The sequence below is a fragment of the Sorex fumeus genome, unplaced genomic scaffold, assembly GCF_029834395.1.
Source record: "Sorex fumeus unplaced genomic scaffold, SorFum_2.1 ptg000072l, whole genome shotgun sequence".
In the NCBI taxonomy this organism is placed as follows: Eukaryota; Metazoa; Chordata; class Mammalia; order Eulipotyphla; family Soricidae; genus Sorex; species Sorex fumeus.
In genome coordinates this window covers 54475549-54493968 of record NW_026606129.1, presented here as the reverse complement: position 1 = coordinate 54493968, position 18420 = coordinate 54475549, and the positions used below count along the sequence as shown (strand labels likewise).

Sequence of the window (18420 nt, the reverse complement as noted above, 5' to 3'; positions counted from 1 at the left end):
CCTAAACGGTTCCCCAGCACTTCCAGGTGTGGTCCCTGAGTATGGTACTTTCAGATGTAGACCAAAAACAAGGGAAAAAAAAGAAGGTGCAGATATGGTGAGACACTTTGTAATGGGGGAAATAAAAAAAAAACAAATAAACGTTCTAAGTAATTAACTAAAGCAAGTAAACTTTAAGTAAACACTACATTTGTGTTGCTATTACTATTACGAGGTAGTTTACATACAACATGAAAGCATTGCAATTTATGCCACATTTTAACTCGTTACCCCTGTGTTCTTAGAAACAAATTTCCTGAGGTGAAAGAACAGCAAAATGTAATTTATAGAAGGGTAGTAAAAATTCTTGGTCTTTTATTTGAATTTCAAGTATAAGTATGAAATCAGTGTTTGTATACACATGTGTATTATACACACATAGATAAATTTATGTTATTAGCAAAGCCAGCTAAAAGCCATCTTTATCCCCTATAAGGGAATCAAAACAATAACTAACTAAGTAGTAAGTATCAAATACCAGTGACAACAAGATTGTGTGTGAAGGTGACTTATTATTTCTCAGTAAAAATAAATCAGAATATCTTTATTCCAGGTCAGGTCAGGAAATGCATAGGATAAGCCCGGAAAGACCAGGGCAAATGATATAACAAGGAAACTATTAAAGACTCCTAGGACCATGTCAAATGGAGCCAATTTCAAGCAGCATTCCCAAAGGCAAAGATCTGAGTTTCAATAACGATGTTAATTGCAATTGATTGAAACCCATACAATGTCTTTAGATCCATTTGTTCCTGAAGATAGTAGGGCAGAAAAATCTCATTGGTTGCCTTCAAAGGATAACAGAAGAAAGATTTACTTCCTTGAACCTAGTGAACAAAGGCAAAGAGTGGAGGATTTATCCTGCCTGTCTTTCATGAACTATCCTAAGTGGGAAACCAGCGAAGAAATATTCTGGCTAACAACTGATCTAATCATAGTATCACTGTTTCACAATCCTAGTGAATTAATGAATCTGACATTGAGAGTCAGCAGCTGCCAAGGACACAGGGAGGGAAAGAGCCTCCTAGTGAGGGAGCATGTTCCCAAGGGCCTCAGTCCTGCCAAGGTGTCAGACCTGAGTCCAGTCACAGCTCTGGACTGCAATTCCTGATTCACTTACAGGAAATTCCAAGGACAGAGAACAGGGTAAAACTGCACTATAACTGAGCAATCAACAAAATGCAGACTGGGAAAAAAATATAAGTTAAATAGCCCCATTTTTCCCTCTTTTGGGGAGGGGGGTGGGAGAGCGCATATCTAGCAGTGCTCAGGGGTTACTCCTGGTTCTGCACTCAGGAATTACTCCTGGCAGTGCTTGGAGGACCATATGGCATGTCAGTTATCAAACTTGGGTTGACCGTGTAAAGTACCTGCTGTACTGTCATTGCAGCCACCAAAGAGTCCCATTTTTAATAGATAAATTTTAAGGGTGTGGGAGGGAACCAGAAAGCATAGAGGAGAAATCTACAAATTAAGACATACAAATAAAATGAATGTGGATAAAATTCAACAAAGTGTCTTCGGAATATTGTCCATTCTGAATTTATAATCTAATGGAAAGAGGAGACGGATAAAAATAAATTAGAAAATACAAACTCCCAAAGCAATCAGGTTTATTTATAAAACATCTTTTTCAGAAATTATCAGCTAATGGTGGCAAAGAGGAAAGAAAATCCCAAAGTAATTATGACTGTGCACTGTTTTAAAAGTTTCCATTCTTGGGTTTGTCACATTTCTATTTGGGGAATAGATGTGGATGAGAACACCGGTACCTGCTTTTAATATTCCCATGTGCCCATCTTTCATAGTCAGCATTCATCCACCACTGACATGGTGACACTGACGAAGGACTGGAGGAGAACACTGTGATCTCCCCAAAGGTAGGTTTTCCAAAGACACATTGTTTCTCACCACTCTGCATTACACTGAATTAAATCTGCAGAACACAGATAGTCCAAAGTTGACTGATGGATCTCTGACTTGGGCTAAGGTACTATTAGTGCCATTGCCACAAAAAGAAAATGGAGGTACAGAACAGCAGACTGGGAGAAAGGGTAAAAAGTAGGCTGGTCCTAGAGTCAGTGGCTTTACCCTCACAATGAAGCAACCCCCAACTATTCTTCACATGCCACCATCTAATGGTTCTGCCCAGAGTTTTCAAGGTACTTCACGACCATTTAAAAAAGCAAAACAAACAAAACCCTGTCTCTGGCAAACCAGGTAACTTGTAGGCTATACCCATACAATTTGTTGTTCAAATAAAGACACTGTTGACAGCAAAAAGAAGTGATAATAATCATAACAGTCTTAATTGGTACTGTCCCAGCAATTCAAAATGAAGTGTTCTCTGAAAATAGTTCCCCCAACATAATAAGCTATTCCAATATGACCTGCACCCTCCTAGAATTCTTTTTTCAGCCTCCACACAAAAGATAAAAAATGTGTCATAATTAGCAGCTTCTCAATGAATTCCCAAGGGTAAGAACAGGATGGTTTAGAAGATTCATAGACAAACAGGCACTTTTCATTTCATTAGTCATTATTTTAATACAGATTGAATGTATGCATAGTTAGCACTTTAAACATATGATAGCAAATGCATTGTTTACAAAGACTAAATTATTTTCAAACATTCACTGACTTTAGTGTAAAATGATTGGCAACTGCCTCTTTAGAGGTGATACCCATCACGGTACACCTAAATTTCTGAGCATTGCATCCAATGTGTATGCTCACTTTTGAAAACTGCTTGCCTCTTTAGGACATACTTTCTTCCCCTTCAGCCAATCAGGCATAACTCTGCTGACTCAGCCTACAAATCAAGCTCTATAAGCCCAGATCCTGTGGTCAGAGCAGGGCCCAGGGCTTCTGCTGAGGAAACTCAACAGTCAATGAGTTTTCAGCACACACACACACACACACACACACACACACACACACACACAGTAATTTTTAAAATTAATGAGGCATTTGATTGTTTGATTTAATAACAACTGAAAATAGTCTAACATCACTGACAGTTTGCACATATTCAGTCTCATTTGACTAATGACTACTAGTATATTTGGAAGTGAAAGGGGAAATGTTCTTTTTCAACATCACGACCAAGGTTCACCAGGGACGCTTCCCAGATTCAGACACTCCCCCAACTTCTGCCCAGGTCCATTATCTAGATAAAGACAAAGACCAATGGAGGCAAGTTGAGCCTCTGCAGCTCAGTGATTTCTCTAAGGCACACAGCAGCCAAGCTACGACTCCATGGCTCCTCCAGTTCCAACCAACAGCCCTGACTTGAGAAGACATGAGTAATATCCGCAGGCTTCGAGGAGAAGGTGCTCTACTTGGTTAGTCATGTGTGTCTCAGCAGATGCTGGAGGCAACCTCCACAGGAACCTATACCTCCTACAAAGGAAGCAGAAGCTGAGAGGTCCGCCTGTGTCTCAGTCACACCTGTCATGATGCACTGACAAGGTCGTGTCTACATTCGTCCACGGGTTGCCTATACAGTCCATGTGCCACACAGGCACACATCCTAGATGTGTCGGACAGTGACCTTAGAAAGAAGTAAAATGGAAGGAATCAAAACAGGTACTACAGTTTGGCAAGAACCTCTAGATACGGTCTCATTTCAGTCTCTCTATAAAGATGAGGAAGGCAGAGCACATTTGCTCGAGCTCGAGCGGGCCCAGTAACGTCTCCATTGGAGACTTTGTTGTTACTGTGTCTGGCATATCGAATACTCTCGGTAGCTTGCCGGGCTCTCCGAGAGGGGCGGAGGAATCGAACTCGGGTCGGCCATGTTGGCTGCGTGCAAGGCAAACGCCCTACCCGCTGTATTCTTAAAACTAATAAAAATAAGGTTCAGGAGGATTGGTGACTAGTCCAAGATCATCTTGTTTGTCCAAAGCAGTAAGGCTGAGGCAGGGATTAAGGCCCTTCAACTGCTGTTTTAAGTCTGGAGTTTAGAGACAGTTTACAGCGGTGCGCTCCATATGCGTCTGTGAGGAGATGTTTTATTTAGGTCTGGGTTGTTTATTTTCCCCTTTATTCTAGTAAATTAATCTTTTAAATCAGTGCTATCAATTGCTTTACTGGAAAAAGAATTTTGAAAAATAAGTGTGAAGAAAACAAAATCATTTGTGCTGCATTGGCAGAAGACAACCAGTTCTCCCAAGATTAGAACAATCATTTGCCTTCAATCTTGCCCTAAGGTATAGCCAGCAATGAAGATAAGTCAACAACTCTGCTGTAAGAAAAGAAAAGGCAACACAGAGATAAGGACAAGAAGAAAAGGATAAAAATAATAAGCAACCATGTGAATTCACAACAGAAGGGCAAAACTGCATACAATCACAAGCAGATTCTGCTGGCATCACCTGGCATTTGTCAAGTATTGATGGGCCCTTTGGCTCAGATATATCTGCACTCTGTCGCCCCTCTTTCTGGATAGTGAAGCCAAGCTCTGAGCAGCCTTAACTTCTGCTCTCCACAACAACTGAATAGGAAAGGTACTGCAGAGTCAGAGAATGAACGAACAAGAAGCACAGGGCACCATCTTAGAGAAAACCTAGAATCTTTGGGTGCTTGGTTTATGACCTGGATTTGAGGATCAGAGTGTGGGGGTTGGTCGTGCAACTCACCTGAACCCCAGCAACTCCTCCAGCTTCTCTGTTTCTAACAACATCAAAGAACATCCATATTTTGGCTTGATATAAGGGTGCTTTACAGTCGGTTATCTTCCAGTCTCCCTCTTTGACCCATGAGGAAAGAAACCCAAGCTACCACTGACTGCACATATTTCCATGGTGCAGACCCTGTGCTAAAGCTTTCACATATTTTCTTTCATTGAATCCTCACAGCTGCTCATTTAAAGAATTATTGGAATATTGCTCTAAACATTTTAGTTTTAGCAGTGGTAGGTCCATTCTCCTCTGCCACAAGGAGTTTTGGTTTATCGGGTTATACCCATCACAATGTTCCTGAAGCACCTCCATTCCTCTGCGTTTATTGGAATGTAGCTCTAAACATTTTAGGATAACACTGGTATGTTCTGTTTCCCTTGCCACAGGAAGATTAGCTTTATCACAGTGCTCCTGAGGCACTTCCATTCCTCTGTGTTTATCTGTAAATTCTTCTCTGTGCTCTCTTCCCCAACTGGTCTATCACCTTTTCCCCCTAATCAAACTCTTGTTAACTTGTAAGGTCAGATTCCTCAGAAATCTATGATTTTATATTTGTAAATGAAACATTGTTTTTACTCCTTCTCTTATGTCCTTTTGCATAGTTTACTTTAAAGCAATATCCTTTTTGTATAGACACAGGAAAACAGTTAATATTATGCTTTTGTAACTTTGGAGTTAATTGACTCCAAATAATATTCACTCCTTTCTTGACTTAAGCTTCAGTTGCCCTTAGTTCCTAGTACCCCAAAAGCAGGATTCCGATGAGGGACTAGATGGACTCAGAGAAAACTGTGAGCGACCCTAGCATGGAAATGGGCCAAGCCAAAGTGCCACAATACTTAACTATAAGTTAAGAGCATGGTCATGGACAAATTCTGTCATGATCCAAAAAAGTAACGACGAGATTAGGACCCTGCTAGGGTTAGGAAAAACTAATCTGGCCTGAGCAATCCTATAAGCTTAATGTATCTCTTACTGTGTCCATACAAAATGAATAATATTATGAATGCATGTTTGTTGGACTAAGGAGAGTAGAAACACACCCATATTTTGCCCTCAGGACAGTCATCTTGCTGGATAAGAATCTGTCTAGAAGAAGCTTGCCCTGAGGGAAGGACCTTACATGGCTAATTGTATTACGACACTATCGTGTAATTGTTATCCCAACCCCTCATGCTTTAGGATTTAACTAGGCTGGGGGATCCAGAAGGAGAATGAAGTAGAATGGGGAGGCAGAAGCAGGAAGGAGAAATATGAAGGAGCAGGATCCAAGAGGAGGATGAGGAGGATGGAGGGGGTGGGGCAGAAGCAGAAGGAAAATCAGAGGAGAATGGAGATGAGATTGGAATAAACTGCAATTGAGACCAACCAGCCTGGCCCTCATTCCTTCCTTCATCTGCCCATCGCCATTGGCCACCCCAGGATGGAGGAAGCGGCCAGAGACCACTGAACGCAGACAGCAAGAGAGAGAGAGAGCCACCGAGGCCCTTTGCAATTTATTTTTTGAGTACACAAAGGACAAACCAGGAGCAGCAGTAGTAGTAGTAGCAGCAGCAGCCGTAGTAGTGGTAGTAGTAATAGTAACTTTTAGAGAAATAATCAGGCTTAGGAAATTGAAGTAATTTGCCCTAGGCTCCATCACTTAGCTGTAAGACCTCTGGCAACATGATTAGTCTCATTGTGCAACTTTTTCTCATCTCTAACATAGTCACACATGACAGTAATGAAACCCATCTCTCAGTTTTTATAGGAAGTTCTTCTCATGAACCATTTTTTTCCAGTAGTGCATAGCAGACAGGAAAGACTCAGTCACGGTCATTCAGATAAAAGCCTTGACCAGGTCATTTATTATTATTATTATTTTTTTTTTTTTTTGCTTTTTGGGTCAGACCTGGCAATGCACAGGGGTTACTCCTGGCTCTGCACTCAGGAGTTACTCCTGGCGGTGCTCAGGGAACCATATGGGATGCCGGGAATGGAACCCAGGTCGGCCGCGTGCAAGGCAAACGCCTTACCCGCTGTGCTATCTCTTCAGCCCCGATCAGGTCATTTTTATTGATAACTAATTTAGATATCTTCAAGAAGCTGAAGATTTAGCAGCAGCAACAACAACAAATAATAATAATAAGCAACATGCAGAGTGATCCAATGGGGGCTGGCACTTAGTTATTATTTGTCACTAAATTCCAGTTTTGAGGTCACCTACATGAAAACAGAAGTGGACAAAAGGATAAAGACTCCAGGGATCAGAGAGATAGCACAGGAGTTACAGTGTTTGCCTTGGGCATGGCCAGCTCTGGTTTGATCCACTGCACTGAATTTGATTTCCTGAGCACCATACAATCATGAGTAAACCCTAAGCACTGCCACCAGATGCCTTCAGCTGCCCCCTCAGGACCCCCCCAAAAAAGAATAAAGACTCCAAGTTTTATTTTTGAATATGTATTTTTCCTCCAGGGAATTGGAAGATAACTGGCAGTGGGTCCTACAGTAATTTTTCCTTAACCAAGATACTTCTAAGTAGGATAATACTTGCAAAGTTTCCGAGAGAAAAGCAAGGTGCTTTGCTGTGTTTGCTTCAAGCCTCTACAAACCAAGCAGGTGAGAAGAGTGAAGAGCATGAAATCAAGGTAGAGAATCGCATCACGAAGCATAAAACAGGCAAATCCAATTCTCCCTCTTCCTCTGTTCTTCCTTTCTCCATTCCATTTACTGGTGGGCAACACATCTCTGCGGCTGATCCAGACTCCTTATCCTTCACCTAATTAGCATTCAGAGTGGATGCCGCTCACAAGGAAAATCATCTTGCAACTTCTGTCATTCTGATTATGCTGAAGCAGCAGAGGGTTTTCAGTAACTGCCTCTGACAAGCATTATTATATCTAGTAATTACCGTTCTCTGGGGTAGGTTGGAACAAAACAGACTTGCTTATTGTCGCTGATCTCTCAACCTCAACTGTTAGACTTTTGACCTGCAACAACTAACTAACAGGATCTGCCAGCTCCCTTTGTGGTCCCTCTCTGCATTTGTTTTTACTTAAAAGAAAAAATCCATTGAAAATCACCCTTGCCAGCCCATTCTTTGCTCCTAGCTTGATGGGCTGTACATTCCAAATTCTCTCCTTAACATCTTGGAGCAATCAAATAGTCCTGGTATAGATGCTGAATAGATATTTCATACTTAAAACTCAGAAATTAAGTTCTTTAACTATATGACTCTATTCTCTACCTGTGAACGTTATTCTTGATTCTAAATAAGATTCCACAGGTGGTGTTCACAGTGATTCTCAGAGCAGCTGATGTTTAATGAGACTTTACCACATGCCTAGCATAGTGTGAAGTGGTTTTATTTTAAAAGGGTTCTCTGAATCCCAAGCACAAAATTTGTAAGCCTATAACTGTACCTCATGGTTTTTCACTAAAAAAAAAAAAAAAAAAAAGGGTTCTCTGATTTATTCTCATAGAAACTAGCCTGTTAGTTTCAATGGCTGTATTATATTTTCAGTCTCTAGCTTAAGGATAAATAAAATTTCACATAAGCTTGACTTGACACTGTTAACACCTGTAATACTGTGATACTGTGATTTACAAGAAACACAAACACACACATATACACACATACACTCACACACACATATATGTTTGGTAATTCTGAATACCGAAGTACATCTCTCATATATGTTTAGTCTTCATCCGCAGCTTGTCTCACAGTTCTCAGTCTAGCCTTGGAAATTCCTGAGCGACTCAGTAAATGACATGGAAAATATCATGCTAAGCGAAATGAGTCAGAAAGAGAGGGACAGACACAGAAAGATTGCATTCATCTGGGGAACATAAAGTAACAAAATAGGAGACTAACACCCAAGAATAGCTGAGATAAGTACCAGGAGGTTTATTTTACTCCATGGCTTGGAGGCCAGCCACACATGCTAGGGGAAAAGGCAGCTCCGATAGAGAAGGGAGCACCAAATAAAGGGTGTTGGGAGGGTCCTCCCAGGGTGGGAGAAGCATGCTGAAAGTAGACTATAGACCAAACATGATTGCCACTCAATGCCTCTTTTGCAAACCACAACACCCAAAAGGAGAGAGAGAACAAAAGGGAATGCCCTGCCACAGAGGCAGGGTGAGATGAGGGGAGGGTGGGGGGTGGGAGGGATACTGGGATCAGTGGTGGTGGAGAATGGGCACTGGTGGAGGATGGGTACTCGATCATTGTATAACTGAAACGCAAGCACAAAAATTTCTAAGTCTACAACTGTACCTCATGGTGTTTCACTAATAAAAATTTTAAAAAATAATAAATAAATAAACAAATAAAAAGAAAAATAGTTTACATCTTAATATGGGCAAAAAGTTCATAGGTGACACTAAAATAAATAAAATTTAAAAGTAACAAATTTTAACTAATTAAAATGAAACTTTTTTTTTCTGTTACAGACCCTGTTAGGAGGATGAAATAATCAGTAGAGTTGGATAATTCTACTTTATATGCAGTGATTATATAAAGAACTAGCAAAACACAGCAGTAAAAAATAAATACTCTAATTTAACGGTATAAAAAAAACGTAAAGAAATTGAGTCTTAAAGAGATTGTTCAGTATTTCAGTGAGTGTCTGTTGGTGATTACAAAGTATGGCTTAAAAATCCATTGTGTTACTTGCAAGCTAAGTGGCAGGTAACTTAACTTCTATAAACCTGTTTTGTTAGTTTTAAAACAGATAAAAATAGTTACTATTTTTCTGTCAATTTTAACTCAAAGTATATATGCAACTCTACAAAATAAAAGAAATTCTGAAGTAAAAATAATAATAAAGAGTAGTAAATGTGTCTTTTATTATGCTAATGAGGTGTTGACTCAGATTGGGGCTGGCCAGCAGTAAAGTTTGTCAGCAATAGGTTGGAATTTTCAGCCACATCCCCAGACCTCCTAAGAAAGGACGGGGCTGGAGGTTGAGTTCAGTAATTAAAGGTTAGTGATTTCATCAATTGCTCCTTTGTAATGAAGCCTTCACGAAGGGTAGGCTTGGAGCTTTTCCATGTTCCTCAACATTGGGGAAAATATTGGGGATTTCAGGAGGCTGGCACATCTGAATCTTTCCCCATCCATTGCCAGAATATCTCTTCCAACTAGTTATTCCAGAATGACTGACAGCCTTTGTGATAAATATATGATAAACTGGATAAACAGATTTCCTGACTTCTGGGAGCTGTTCTGGAAAGTTAATTTAACCTGAGAAGGAAAGTTAATTTAACCTGATCCATAGCTAGTATGTCAGGAGTACCGATAACAGCCAGCACTTAAGTCCATTCTGAGAATAGGAAGGTGATTTTGGGAGACTGAGCTCTTTACCTGGCCAATCTGATGCTGGCTCCAGTTGATGTAGGCAGGCCAATAGATAGGGAAGGGCCCCATGACAGTGAAACTTCTAGGAAAAACACCACCAGAAATTGCAATGAAATTCCTGAGGAGTAAAAGTCCTAAGGTTGAACAAGAACCAAGATAAGACTTTCAGCAGCAGATCCTGAAGAGATCGGGCCCCCTCCTCATGAAGGAAATTCCTTAGGACCCCTACATTAATCTGGTTAACTTTAGCAATTCAGCCCGGAGAATATTCCAGAACATTCTAGACCAAGAAAACTCAAGAAGATACCCATAATAAAAGCAATCACAAGAACATACTCAAGGCCGTCTCCACCCTTAGAGAAGCCAACGTTCTCCCGTGAGTGCATTGTGCATTCTCTCTCTCTCTCTCTCTCTCTCTCTCTCTCTCTCTCTCTCTCTCTCTCTCTCTCCTCTCTCTCTCTCCTCTCTCCTCTCCTCTCCATACCTTCAAAAACCCCTCCAAATAAGATCTGTTTCACTTCACTGCTCGTCTACTTCTGAAATTCTTTTCTGCAAGGAGAGACAAGAACCCTGAAAACCCTGGGTAAGGCCTGGGACTGGCTTCTTCTTTCCTATGAAGAAATCCTCGCTCCAACCTGAGTCCGTGATTTCCCAAGAAATCAGGTGGTGGGGATCAACTCCTGTACATGGAAGACCAAGGAAGCTTCAGATGTGGCCTGTCAGTCACCTGGTAGAGCTGGTGGGGCTCAGGCCCGTGCCTAGCAGGGGCTCATCGCAAACCAGTCCTAGTCTTCCCAGTGGGTCCTGGGTGGCAGAGGCAGACTGGGAGAAGGTGGCTGTCTTTCTCTTCTCCCAAGCGCACGTCCGCCAGCCATGGGATACACCAACATCACAGTGAAGAGTGAGAACTCAGCAGGATTAAGTGGAATTCTTAGACACCCTGCTGGCATCTAGAGAACTGTTGCATATGTTTGAACTTCCTCTCCTTTGTACACACACGCATTCATTGGAAAGTGGGTTCATGAATATTTTGTTAAGTCTCCCTTATCTGAATTACCTGGACGGCTTTAAAACTCCCTAATGACAGGTCACGGTAGAGCCTGGCAAGCTCCCCGTGACGTATTCGATATGCCAGACACAGTAACAACAGAGTCTCCAATGGAGACGTTACTGGGTCCTCTCAAGCAAATCGATGAACAACGGGAGGGCCTTTACCTTTAGAGCCTTTTAATGACAGGTAGGAGGATGGTATAGTAGTTAGCAATCATGCCAGACATGCTAGAATCAGGTTTGATACCTGGCACCACATGGTTCCCCCAAGCAACACTGGGTACAGCCCCAGACACCCCTGAGCACTGCCAAGTATGGCCTTAGAGGCCCCCAATTCTGTGTGTCCCAAGTAACCCCAGAACCACAGGGCCTGAGCAGCACCGCATTCTGGCATTGAACCCCTGATATATCTGGCCAAGAATCACTAAGTATCACTGGGGGCCTCTCTCCAAAAACAAAACAAAAAAGAATTCTCGAGGTTTATCTAATAACGTGATTGAGGGTCAGACAATAGCCATGACAGTTATATCAGTCATTTCTGAGAGGGGGGCCAGGCTTCAGTGTTTTTAACTTATTTGGGTTATTCCAGTGTGTGGTCAAATCTGAGAAACCATTGGTCTAACTGAGGAATGCAGGTAGATAGGGAAGGGTCTCCCGCAATAAAACTCCTGAGAAGCAATAAAACCAACTAGCCCTAATGTTATCAGGACCCACCTTGTGGACATAGGAACTAAGGCTTGATAAGACCTTTACCTGCAGCCAGCACAGACCAGAAAAGGCTGGACCCCCTTCCAAGAGAAGCTCCAGCAGGAACAAAGGTCAAGAAAAGGAATTTCAAAGAAGACCAACAGTTAATTCCAGCTCTACCCCCTTGACACCCACCCTAGCAATGGACTTTTATCTTGGTAGAAAGTCCCACATGGAACAGCCCTGGATTAACTGTAGAAAAAACAATTTGCACAAAGGAAGGACGCACATACGCTTCCTGAGCCCAGCTGCTAATTGTGTCCATGTGCTGTGGCCAAGCGCACATGGTGCCCAAGCACATGTACCTTCCGTATCTTCCCCTTGGGAAGTATGCTTTCATGCTTTCATATCTAATGCCGGGAAAAGCTGGGGTTCTCTCTGCCTTTGGAGAAGCCAGATGTGCTCTGCAGCACATTGCTTTCTCTCTCTCTTCCACTTCCTCTTTCCCCTTCCTCAAAACCTCTAAATAAAATCTGTTTTTAATTCACTGCTCCTGTCCTCCTGAAATTCTTTTCTGTGAGAAGGCAAGGACTCAAAAGCCCTGGGGAAGGCCTGGGACTGACTTTCCTTTCCTGCGAAGAGCAATTTCTCTCTCCAGCAACTGACTTTCCTGCGAAGAGCAATTTCTCACTCCAGCCTGAGTCCACAGCTCCCCAAGAAATCAGGTGGTGCCTGGGAATATATCCCAGAGATGCAAAAAATACAATAGAAATCACATCTGCCCTTGTGTGTTCATTGCAGCACTGTTCAAAATAGCCAAAATTTGAAAAATATAAGAGTGCCAGAGAACAGATGACTGGTTAAAGAAACTCTGGTACACCTACACAATGGAATACTAAGCAGCTGTTAAAAGAAATGAAATCATGAAATTTGCATATAAGTCGATGGACATGGAGAGTATCATACTAAGTGAAATGAGTCAGAAAGAGAGAGACAGACACAGAATGACTGCACTCATTTGTGGAATATAAAGAAGCATAATATGAGACCAACACCTAAGGGCCATAAGGATCACGCCACGGTTTGGAAGCCAGCCCCACATGCTGGGAGGAGGGGGAGGGGAACAGTTGGGATGGAGAAGGAACCACTAAGTTAATGATTGGAGGGATTGCCCAGGATGGGAGGTATGTGCTGAAAGTAGACCAAGGACCAAACATGATGGCCTCTTATTATCTGCATTACAAATCATAATGCCCAAAATTAGAGAGAGAGTAAGAAGGATTGTACCTGCCACAGAAGCAGGCAGTGGGATGAGGTGGGGGTGGTAGGAAGGACACTGGGAACAATGGTGTTAGAAAATGTACATTGGTGGAGGGATGGGTACTCAAGCACTGTATGACTGAAACGTGATCATGCAAGTTTGTAACTGTATCTCACGGTGATCCAATTTTTTTTTTTAAAAAAAGAAGTCGGGTGGTAGTGATTAACTCCCACATCATGTGTGGCTTGATGGCTACCTAGTGAGGCTGGTGGTACTTGAGGCTCATGCCGTGCAGGGACTCATCACAGACTTTATCAGTCCTAGCCTTTCCAGCCAGTGCTAGGGTGGCAGAAATAGACTGGGAGAAAGTGGCTGTCTCTTTCCTCTCCATTTCACATGTCACCCTGGGGGCCCACCAGCATCATAATGAATCCTTTTATACCTCCTATTTTGAGCAAAGCTCAAGCTTTCTGCTTTTCAGGAGATGAATTTCGGATGCTGAGCCAAGACAGTCAGCAGACCAGGTTTGTTCTTTCCAAACCTGGTACGTAAAGATCTCCTTCTGACCCCCACCATTTTGGCTTGAACTCCGTATTCAGCAGGAGGAATCTCAACAGATATAATACTTTTCAAAAGGAGTTACAGAAAATCCTAGGCTGCTTCAGAGTTCTTTGCTTCTTGCATTAGAAATGAACTTTATCAGTGAGTTTATGTCTTTTCTCTATATCTGAATTATATATCTGTAAAGGCTGGAAAATTAGATCCATTGTTCAATACCTTTCCTTTAACATGGAGCTTACTCTATACCTACTGCTTTTTTTTTTCTACATCTTTTGTAATGACCACATTCTTGCTTATAGAGTTGAAGAAAGACATCTCAAAAATTCCAATCCCTACTATTTCCTATTCTTGAAGAATCTAAGAAAGATCTAGGTCATACTCAAAGTCAAAACATACACCAGAGCTGGAGATTAGTTGTTTTAATAATCATTGTCCCAAACTATCTAATGTTTTTTATTTTCTCCATAGGGCCAGACAGCCATTTCTTTTTACATATTTAATAAAAATGTTATTTTAAAAAACATTAGAAAAACGGTAAATTTATGGGCACCCATCCCTACTGTTTTTACATTTTACAACAGTAAACAAATTATTGGTTTATATGTTACTAATAAATAATATATTCACAATGATCTAAAAAACTCAAATGAGTTTATTAAGCTGTGGCTTACATTTTTGGTAAACAACACTTTGAGGCATAATAAAATTAACTTCCTTGAGTTAAAGACTGTTGATTTGAATCACTGAAGCACATCGCAGTAGCCCCATGGTCAGCAGCTTGGACAGCATTATGAAGAAAGCTACTCCATACTAGGGATCTCATACAGCAGGTCTTGCAAATGCCTTTCTTTTTATCACTATTCGAACTTAAATCGGGAAAGAAGTTTCCCATGTTTCCCACTTGGTATAAGCAACATATCTGCATAATTGTATACACACTCTTTTCTGGTACTATCAATTATAAAGGTTGATACTAACAAAACTAGATGACCAGAGATTTACTGTTGCCCTTCCCACCCCACCCCCCACACACATACAACAGAAAGAAGTTCTGTGACACTAGAAAGAAAATATCTTAGCAAGTGCATTAATCTTTTTTTTTCTATTAACGTAAGCCCACACAGTAGGACTACCATAAGGAAACAATTATAATGCAAATTGAATTTTTTGCATAATCATTTGAGCTGATTGGCTTTTCCTCTAGGTTCAGCAGCAATTTGCTTCTGCCTCCTTAATATGCACAGGTGACTGACAACTCATAATGCCAATACAGGATACTATGTGACTAAAATGAAACTTTAAGTTCTACAGAGTTTCAGCTATGCTATATAAAAATAACACATCTGGGGCTGGAGCAATAGCACAGTGGGCAGCGTGCTTGCCTTGCACGCGGCCGACCCGGGTTCGATTCCCAGCATCCCATATGGTCCTCCGAGCACCGCCAGGAGTAAATCCTGAGTGCATGAGCCAGGAATAATTCCTGAGCGCTTGAGCCAGGAGTAACCCCTGTGCATTGCAGGGTGTGACCCAAAAAGCAAAAAATAAAAAAATAACCTATCTATTGGTGTGAGAAGTAAATTATATGTGGAAGATTTTTAATAATGTATAAATAATGGCACTTAGGTGTGATATATGATCTGAACACACAAGAAAAATACATCTAAAGTGTGCAAAGAAACTGAAACAATAGTGTGGGATAGTGTTTTTTATATGTGCCCCCAAAACACTGAACATACAGCATCAGAGTCAGAGAGGCTTTGAAAAGATAGGTCACCGAGGCCAGGCACCAGCTCATAGGGCTGGAGGACATGGTTTGCATGTGGGAGCCCTGGATTCAATCTCTAGATACTACATGCTCCCCCAAACATCATGAGAAGCAATTCTTGAATCACTCCCAGAGTATCAAATGGGAGTGGCCCAAACATACACACACACAACACAACACACACAGTCTCATAGGAGTCTGAAGATAAGCCATATCACAAAAATGAATATCATTGTGTACATCAGAAAAATACAGACTCAAAAAAGTTCTGCAGTTAAAAAAAACTGTTTAATTTGGCTTTTAACACTTTCATAAAGGCATTTTCCCATAAAGCCATTTTCTTGAACTTGGTACGTATTACATTTTGTTGCACTTGCAGAGCTTTAAGGAAATTCTGTAACAGAAATGGAAAAAACTGGGAAATGCAGCGAAGGGGCAACAGAGTCAATGCTGTAAGCTTTGCACAACACCCGCCAATCACAGAAACACTCAGGTTTTCTGTCAGGATAGATGTTGATGAATAATTCTTGGGAGGCAGAAAAGGGGCGATTAAAACGTTGAGTCTATTAAATAGAGTCTTAATGGGTCAGCTAGCATTCCTCGTCATTAAAGTCAAGTTCCAGAGATGCAACTGCTTGAATAAAGATTCCTCTTTGCCATAAAAATTGTAAAAATGCTTTTGACCTACATTTCATTTGCACAACATAGAAAAATCCCAACCACACGCTGGTTAGATTATCATGGAATATAAAATACTAACTTCTTAGATAAACAGTAGCACTGTAGTACTGTCCTCCCATTGTTTATTGATTTGCTCGAGTGGGCCCAGTAATGGCTTCATTGTGAGACTTGTTGTTACTGTGTTTGGCATATCGAATACATCACGGGTAGCTTGCCAGGGTTTGGCGTGCGGGCTAGATACTCTTGATAGCTTGCCGGGCTCTCCAAGATGGGTGGAGGAATTGAACTCAGGTCGGCCAAGTTGGCCGTGTACAAGGCAAACAGCTTACCCGCTGCGCTACCGCTCTAGCTAGATAAACAGTAACAGGGCTAATCCTGGGTAGAATGAGGTGGATTTTGGAAACAGACAGGTCTACTCACTCTCCTCTGTTCCTTCTCTCTAAGATGCTGCCCCAAATATTTCAGGACTCTGGGGCATTATTTCCCTGGCATGGCAAAACTCATAAGCCCTTTTGTGCCAGATGTGTTATTCCTCCTAGGGACACAAGCAGCTTGAACAAGATACGGGAATGTTTAACGCAAATTAGTTAACACAATTAATTGCTCCAGTGGGAAGCAGAGGTGTTAATAAGGGGTATTTCACTCTACTCCTCAAATCCGATCAAAGTAGCCACTAGTACCGCCTGCAACCATTACAAAGACTCATTACACACAGCATATTTTTGTGTTGTAATAAATAAGTTGTCAATAGCAATAAGGGCTGACATTTATGAAAGAGCTGATGAGTCTCAAAGACTGAGCTAAGTGCCTTATATTATCACTCTCATTTTATTCTGAAAATTATCCACAGTATGGGTTCTACTATGGTATTCATTTTATTGAGAAGGAAATTGAGATTCAAAGTATAAAATCCTTCGCACAAAAATCCCTTGGCAGTGTGCCAGAAAGCTAGATTTGAGCCCAGGACTTAGCCACTATGTTGTACAGCCATATGGCTTGGCCACCTTAGAGCAGTTGTATTTCAGGTGAACTTTGCATTATTTTAAGAGTTGTTCCATTGTCCCTAGCCAGAACGCCCAGACCTATACCCCTGGAAAATTCCATGCACAGAATTTATATTTATTGAGCTAGATTTTTTCTTTGTTTGCTTTATGGTGCGTGTGTCTGTCTGTCTGTCTGTGTCTGTGCGTTTGTGTGTCTGTATCTGTATGTATCTGTGTCTGCATGTGTGGTGCTGGAACCCAGGTCTCCTGCATGCAAGACATACACTTTACCACTAAGCCACATCCCCATCCCGTAGAGCTAGGCTTTTGAAGCCAGTCCTCAACCTTCACCCACAGGATACACATTGGCAGGTAAGTTTGGCATCTTGCTCTTTAATCAAAAGTGATAGTAATCCAGACATCAACTTTGCTATGATAAAATAACAGTATGTTCTATTTTAGCATAGTTTTAGGTCATTAGAACAACTCTAAGATAGTAAAGAGTTTCTCTGTATCCACTGCCTGATTTCATCTATCAGGTATATTTATCACAGCTAAGGATCCAAGACAGAGACCTGATGCTGAGGATCAAATCTGAGTCAGCTACAGGCAAGGCAAGTGCCCTACCTGTTGTACACTCTGGCCCCCTCACTTGTATAATTGGTCATCGTTGAAGTACTGACTCTGGGACTTCCAGTTAACCATTCCATTCATCAGTTATTCATTCCACACTATGCCAGGCTTGCCCAGAGCCTAGGACCTGGGGCACCGGAGTAAACACTATAGACAAAGGCACTGATCTCACAGAGGTAATGTTCCAGAGGGATGCAAGTGTGCAGAAAAGTTTCAAGTGGTTGTAAGTGCTAAGAACAAGATATGGAGAGAATAAGACATTTGAGTACAGTTTGTCAAACCAAACTCTACTCAAATGTCTCCTTATCAGAAGATCCTTCTGAAGACCCACCACAAACACATTCCACATCCCATTATAGGTGTCCTTCTAGACCTATCAAAATGTTCATCATGTTGAATGTAACCGTTGTTCTCTGACCCTTCCCCATTATGTGACAGCTCCCTGGCAATGGGGGTGGGTTAGGTTTCTCTCTTCAGTTAAGCATTTTTTAAAATAATGTAGGAACACTGTATTTATTCAGCCATTGATTAAGCTGATTGAGTTGGGCATGAACTCCACATTACTTTTTTTAAAATTTTTTAATTTTATAAATTGCTTCACAATGTTTGATTGCATTCAATATTCAAACACCAATCCCACCACAATCACACCTTCCCACAACCAAATTTGGGATGCTTCCATCCCAAGCCCCAAGCCCTGTCCCAAAACACAACCAAAATAACGTATTTTTCTA

The 18420-nt window shown here is 41.4% G+C and overlaps 1 protein-coding gene across 2 annotated transcripts in view; it reads right to left on the bottom strand.

The window, feature by feature from the left end:
- Positions 1–18420, bottom strand: part of CACNA2D3 (calcium voltage-gated channel auxiliary subunit alpha2delta 3) — a 1033411-nt gene that overhangs the window by 895633 nt on the left and 119358 nt on the right. The gene's annotated exons all lie outside the window — the stretch shown is intronic.